At 33.5% G+C, this 7,169-nt stretch overlaps 1 long non-coding RNA gene across 2 annotated transcripts in view; it reads right to left on the bottom strand.

Moving 5' to 3' along the window:
* Nucleotides 1–2,132: 2,132 nt before the first annotated feature.
* The window catches only part of LOC145666555 (uncharacterized), a 30,457-nt gene continuing 25,420 nt past the window's right edge, over nt 2,133–7,169 (bottom strand). The window contains exons 2-3 of one of the 2 annotated variants that reach the window (XR_014127781.1): nt 6,066–6,321; nt 2,133–3,139 (exon numbers count right to left, since the gene is read on the bottom strand). This is a non-coding gene — a long non-coding RNA (uncharacterized LOC145666555). Of the gene's footprint in view, nt 6,322–7,169 lie in introns of both variants that reach the window. The other variant, XR_014127780.1, reaches the window with a different exon arrangement.

Here is a 7,169-nt window from a genome sequence, read left to right as displayed (position 1 = left end):
CCGGTATTCCGAAATTATATAAAACCTAAGATTATGTCTTCCAAGTACTACAGCGTGCTGGCAGACGAGACGGCCGATATTGCGAGTATAGAACAATTATCGATAGGAATTCGATTTTATGACCTCAGTAAAAATAAGGTACGCGAAGACTTCATCGGATTCATTCCATTAGATGAGTTCAATGCCGAACGCATTGCTAAGACAATTCTAAAGGTTTTAGAGGAGACGGTTTATCTGAATGTGAACTTGTTGGACAAGGCTTTGATGGCTGTTCTACCATGGCAGGGTGTAGTAATGGAGTACAAAGTATTATTAGGAAAAAAATGTCCAAAAGCATTTTTAACCACTGCGCTTCACATAAGCTAAATCTCGTTGTTAACAAATTGTGTTCCGTTTTCGACATACGCAACACCGTCGATACTGTTAAAAAAATCATTACTTTCTTTCGGGGAAGCCCATTGAGAAGGAAACTTATTCCTAGTATCCAACTACTTTCAGATACTAGATGGACTTCTAAATACAATAGCATAAGAATATTTTCTGAACACTTCGTTCAAATAATGCGTGCATTAGAAGACTTATGTATAAATTATCCTGTTTCACATACAAGAAGCAATGCTTATATCCTTTTCTGTACAGGACCTACAGGTAGTTTCATAGTTTCTTTGGTAATTATCAGTAATTATTCTTCCTATCTTGAGTCAGTGGCGCAAATTTTACAAGGAATCCGATTGAACTTAATGGCAGCAAAGTCTCATATCAATGAGTTGATTGGTATATTTAGAAATCACGGAGTAAACGCAGAAGAAACTTTTCAAGCGATTTTCAAAAAGTGCAATAGTGTAGCGAAAAAACTTGATATTCACTTAACAGTTCCAAGAACTTCGTCTCGACAAGTTCATCGTGCTAATCCCCCTTCTACATGCACAGAAGAATATCGCAGAGGAATTTTTGTTCCATAAATCGATTCTCTTTTACAGTCACTAAATAACAGATTTTCTGAGGATAATAGTCCAGATTTCTAGCTGTTTGCCTTACATCCATCCGAGATGAGAAATCTTTCTAAGTCTCAGTTCTTGAAGAAGATGGAAGAAGTAAGCCGAACGTAGAAGATATAAAATTTCATTTTTCAGACAGAATGCTGGTTTGATTTGTGGAGACAGAAATCTGGATACTGCCAATTTAGAAAAACTCACTCTTTTCAACTTGATGGACTAATCTGTATTTTACCCAGCAATAAAAGAGGCAATTCAAATTTCTATTACACTTCCTGTTACAACCTGTACCGTTGAAAGAAGTTTTAGTATATTAAGGCGTGTTAAAACCTGGTTAAAAACGACCAAATCTACAGAACGATTAACAGGATTATGCATGATGAGTCTCCATCGAGAAATTGTACAAAAGAACAAAACAGAATTTATATCTGTTGTGTGGGATGCCTTTGGAAAACAGCCAAGACGTGTACAATTTTTGTTCAAAAAATAACGCATATAAAGTATTGACTGCTTATTTTTCGTGTGCTATGTGAATCTGGTTTTAATATTTATTAGAGTAGTTTCGATTAAGCAAATTTAGTATATTTTAATTAACCACGTGGCTTTGAAAAGAGCATTATCAAACAAACTTCCCACATATGCAAAATTTCTGCATTAGTAGTACTTCATTAATTGTGATTCGTATAATGAATAATAAAGGATAGAAATTCGTACTTCAAATCAAATTTAGTAAACAATTTAGTTGTGTGAGTGAAATATGAAATGGTTTCAGTTACCAGAAATATGAGGACGTTGGCAGAACGTAGCCCGTGACCAGGCACGCAGCCAAGGGGAACGTGAAAAAGCTAATGTTATTCTATGCTGACATTTTTTCGCAAAAATGACGTCCGAACAATCCCCTCGAAATATCGAAGCGACATGGCCCTATCCCTCCCCCAAAACACAATACGGAATACGTGCTTGCCATTGACTATATAGTCTATTGTGTAAACAACTTTAATTCGAGTGATGAAGATGATGAAGATTGTTTATGCATTCTGTTGCGGTATCTAAGTAAATTAATACTAAACCGCTCGGACAGTACGTTTTGCGGTGTTTTCTCAGATTATAGATAGAAGCAAAGATGAGATTTTCAACTAAACAAATATAACAAATTTTATTAGAATTCAAAAATCGAAAACAAATGTGAAAACAACTTCTCAAAAAGGAGATTAATAACTCAAGCAATTTCAGGTTAAATATCAAACAAAATAGACTATCCGCGAATTCAATTAAACAACAATTTATAAAATAAATATCTGGATAGCATGTTATCTCATTATATAATGTAAACTCCAAATTAATGTTCCTTTTTAGTCTGCATGCCAATAATAGGAAATAAAAAAATACATACCAAATGTCCTCTTGTCTTAACATCTAATCGTCCTATTCAATTTGGTTATCGGCAGGTCAAACAGGTTAACGTAACAATTTTCCTTTTCAATTTTGATATTAACAAAACTCAACTTTCTTAAACTTTTCATTTCACAAATCCAAATCACTTTTCACTTTTAAATTCTCATGCAGCACCAAATAATACAAATTTCGAAGAAATAACATGCTTTGGTAATGAAAATGGCCTACAAACGAAAAAGTAGGTTTAACTATGCTTACCTGATCTTCATAACTGAAGAGGGGAGGTTAGCTGCATAACCACGAAAGCTCGTAGAGGGCAGCACCTTCCACTGAACAGTCATGAGTCAAGGTAGCCAGCTCGTAAACTTCTAGGATAGTTACCTATCCCAGAGGCTTACTTATGCTGAGGCTTTACTTTTCTTTTCTTTTCCGAGAACAAATAAATTTAGTCACACAACAAATATCTCGGGTTGCGCACAAACTATTCCTGAACACTTCACTGAAAAAAATTATATGTTCACCAATCACATCCACTAGATCTTCATCATCACTAAGTTCAGATTCTTGGACAGTTCCAACTGTGTATTCCAAGGGCCCTTTTTACGTAGAAATACAAGGATGTTCGTTTGAAGAAAGTCCTCCATCCAAAAAATCTAGATGATAACATTTAGAAGGTGGTACCACGACCTCCTAAATCTGGGTCGAAAGAGTCTCTCATGTGTGTTTGGCGACACCCCAGGTTTCAAAAGCTGTGAAATAATAAACACAAAACAGTATCTTTCTCTCATAAACATTTCCTTAAATCTATGAAGATGTATATCTGATGTTTATACCTAGAAATATTTTTAAACATGGCATGCTTTTTTTTCACATTTACAATATTTACAACAATTCTATAATAAACTTAAGTAACTGTTACATTGTTAGCTGCTGTTGCTGCATCGGCATTTACAGAGTTTCTTCTTTCATAATATTTCTTAAGGAAATTAACATGTCTTTTTACCTTTACATCTGGATTTTCTACTAACCTAGCCCAAACGGTGTTCTATGTTGGTAAGTCCAGGATTTCATATGGGCCTTTATAGATTTTATCGAGCTTGGGATTGTATTTCTTTAACAACGATGCTTTTCTTATGTTCTTTATAAGTACCTTTTGTCCTACAGTAAACTCAGCAGGGATTCTCTTTCTCTTATGTTCTTTCCTTTGTTCTTTCCTTTTCCATGACTTACTGATGTTATCTGATATTATTTCTAACATTTGTTCTTTGTTTTTACCTTTTTCAAAAAGATTTACAATTAAAGACCATTTGCAATCTAATGGACTAAAAAGTTTTCAACCAAAATAAACCTCTGCTGGAGAAACTCCAAGTTCGCTAATAATACTAGAATTTAAAGTGAATTGAATTTTGTCTAAAAGTTTTGATCAAATACTTTGATTATTATTTACGTAACAACGTAAAATTTGTTTGACTATAGCATTAACTTTTTCCACTAAATTTGGTGAAGGATTATAACGACTAGTGGTAATATGTTTTATACCTTGGCTAAATAAGTACGTCTCAAAGGCATCGCTTACAAAATATGAAGCTCTGTCTTATACTAAGTTATTTATCCACCCATAATGACACAAGATTTTATCTAACTTACTTATTATTACTCTGGAATTTAACTGACGTAAAGGTTCTAAAAATGAATATCTACTTGCACTATCTGTAAGTATTAGAATATACTTAAAACCAGAATTGCTAGGAAGTGGGCCTTGTACATCTATGTAAAAGGTATGGTTAGGTATAGTAACAGTTTTTGAGTAATACGTTCCTACCATTTTCGTATTTTTCGGTTTGTTTTCTTGGCAAATTTTACAGCTCTGCACGTAATCTCTAATATCTTTAAACATTCCTGTCCATGTACATTTTCCTGCAATTCGTCCTATTGTTCCTTTTATTCCTTGATGAGATCCTGATCCTAGAAAATCATGATGGTATTGCAAAATAGTATTGATCATATTTTTCGGAACGACTGCTCTGTAACCTTTATTAATTTTACATTTAGTCTCTTTTAATAATACACTATCTCTGATTAAATAATTTGGTACTGTTTTACCTTCCTCTATTTGTGAAATTATGCCTTTCAATTCAGGATCTTGGCGCTGTAATTCCTGTAAAGAAATGTTTAAAGAAGGAAGCTTCCAAAAATTAATAAATGAAAGAGTTACTGTTATTCCTTTATATTCTGAAATTTGTTCTATTTCAGAGGATGGAGAATGAAAATAGTTTGTATCGTATAATCTACTGATAAAATCAGCTTGGCTGTTATGGGAACCTTTTAAATATACTATATCAAACTGAAATCAACCTATTTTTTCTATAAGAGTACCATATTTCCTCTGTCTACCGTGATTTTTCAATATCCAGCTTAAGGCTTTTGAATCAGTAAAGATTGTGAATTTCCTGTGTAAATAAGGTTCGAATTTTGAAAGAGCTAAGACTAATGATTTTAATTCCAATTCAAAGACGTTTTTACTCCAGTCTGTTTCTGGTACAACTTATGAATAAAAATAAACTGGTCTAAGGTTACCACTCTCGTCATATTGACTTAAAATACTGCTATAATTTTTTGTGCTGGCATCTACATGAATTACAAAGGGTGAATCAAAGTCTGGGACTTTCAAAATTACATGTCTTTCTATTTCTTCTTTAATTTTATCTAAAATCTTATTTTCTGCTTCACCCCACATAAATGGTGTTTTTTCTGATCTTAACTTATGTAAAGGTAGAAGTAATTCTGAATAATTGGGTAAATATCTCAGGTAATATCCTAAAAATCCTATAAGTTTATGTAAACCACGTCTGTTCTTCGGCGCAGGTAAATTTCTTAACACCCTTACTTTGTTTTCATCTGTACACATGTTACCATCACTAAATTCGTAACCCATAAATTTTACCTTTTTCTTACACAGTTTACTTTTCTTTGGAGAAACAGTTATTCCCCATTTTCTACATCTTTCTAAGAATTTTTCTAAAGTTCTTTTGTGACTATATCTGGACTGTGTATAATAAAGTCGTCCCACAAAATATCTAACTGGTCGCTTAATAGATCTTTAAATATATTATTAAACAGATTCGCTAGTACAAAAGGTGAAACTCATAGACCCATAGGAAGCCTTCTAAAAGCTAGAAGTCTATTAGGTGTGGCAAAAGCAGTATATAATTTCGATTTTTCATCTAATAAATACTGATAAAAAGCAGATTTCCCATCGAGGACACTAAATATTCTATGTTTACCTATGTTTCCTATAATACTTTCACAATTAGTAGCTGGAAAAGCCTGCATAATTACCTTTTCATTCATAGAAGAATTGTTGACAACTAATCTCTTACTATTGTCACGATTATTAACTAAAAAGCATGGTGATATGTAGGGTGAACTCCTAATCTCTTCTACAACTCCCTGTTTGATTAATTCGTCTATGTAATTATTCAATTCTTTCATCTTATGTTTAGGTAAAGCATAAGGCTGTTGTATGCTAGGTTTATCATCTTTTAACAAAATTTCATATTTAAAATTTTTGATAGTACCTAATTGATCTGAAATAACATCACTGTACTTCGTTTGTATCTCTGACATAATCACATAAACTTTCATCAAAAATGTCGGTTTGAATATCGTTATTACCTTGGGATTCATTCATGTTGTCATCCAACTCATAGTCATGAATTGTGTGGTATACTGGATTGAACACGGGCTGTCCTGCAGCAGGGAAAAATCGGTAGCCTCCTTTTTTCGCTCACCTATGCCACCTTTCCTCGGCTGTGAACGCTGATGATTTGCCTGACTGGTAGATGGTTGTTGATTCAAATGTCCAAGGTTGTTTGTCCTCTCTCCAGCAATGTCTAGTGCGCCTGTCGACATAGCTGTTGAGTCGGCAACCCTGGAACGAGAATTCCAAAATGAGTAGTTTTCCGTTTTTGAAACACTGTTTTCTTCCAGTTTAAAGTTCACAGTAATACCATCCTTACCCAAAAATACTCGTTGTTCTTTATACTGAATACATGCATCGTGATTTTGTAAAAATTGTCTTCCAATTAACAACGAAATATCGGGAGAGTCTATCACAAGAAACCAGTCTGTAAATTGCCTATTGTTAATAAAGAAATGAATTTCCACTGCTTCTTTAATTGTAATCGGTTCTTGACTCATGGAAGTAACTACATGATTAACTGTCTTTCTTTTGGGGGTACACTTTAACTTGATCTGTTCAAGTAATGTTCTACTGATATAGTTTGTACTACTGCCAGTATCTATGTAACAACGCACAGGTATACGACACACGGAAACCATAATCTGAACCATATAATCTTGCCTTTTATTCGAAATATTGTAGCATTTTTTATTTTCTACCAAATTTCTTGTCTTTTTTCTTTTCTCAAACCACACTGACGCCAAAAATGATTTCTCATTCCACAGGAATAACTGTCTATTTTGACTCTGATTTATTCTAACATTCGATACATTCAAACCACTAGGTACTTGTGACCGCAAGGTCGCGTTTGCATAATCTATGTTATACTTCCGGTTAAAATCGTACGTTTCAGCAAAGGACAATAATACATGTTTTTGATTGGGAGTTGAAGTTAACAGAAATATATTACGAATCTCAGGTGTGATAAGATTTACTATCATGTTACAAAATTCTACGTCAGCCATATACATATTAAATATTTCTAAAGTATTTTCTTTTTCTAGCATAAATTCCTTAAATGTTTCCTCTGGACGTAT

The sequence above is a fragment of the Thermobia domestica genome, chromosome 12 (genome assembly GCF_964235325.1).
Source record: "Thermobia domestica chromosome 12, izTheDome1.hap1.1, whole genome shotgun sequence".
Taxonomy (NCBI): domain Eukaryota; kingdom Metazoa; phylum Arthropoda; class Insecta; order Zygentoma; family Lepismatidae; genus Thermobia; species Thermobia domestica.
The sequence above is the reverse complement of the archived record's forward strand: the minus strand, read 5'-3'. Positions and strand labels throughout refer to the sequence as shown.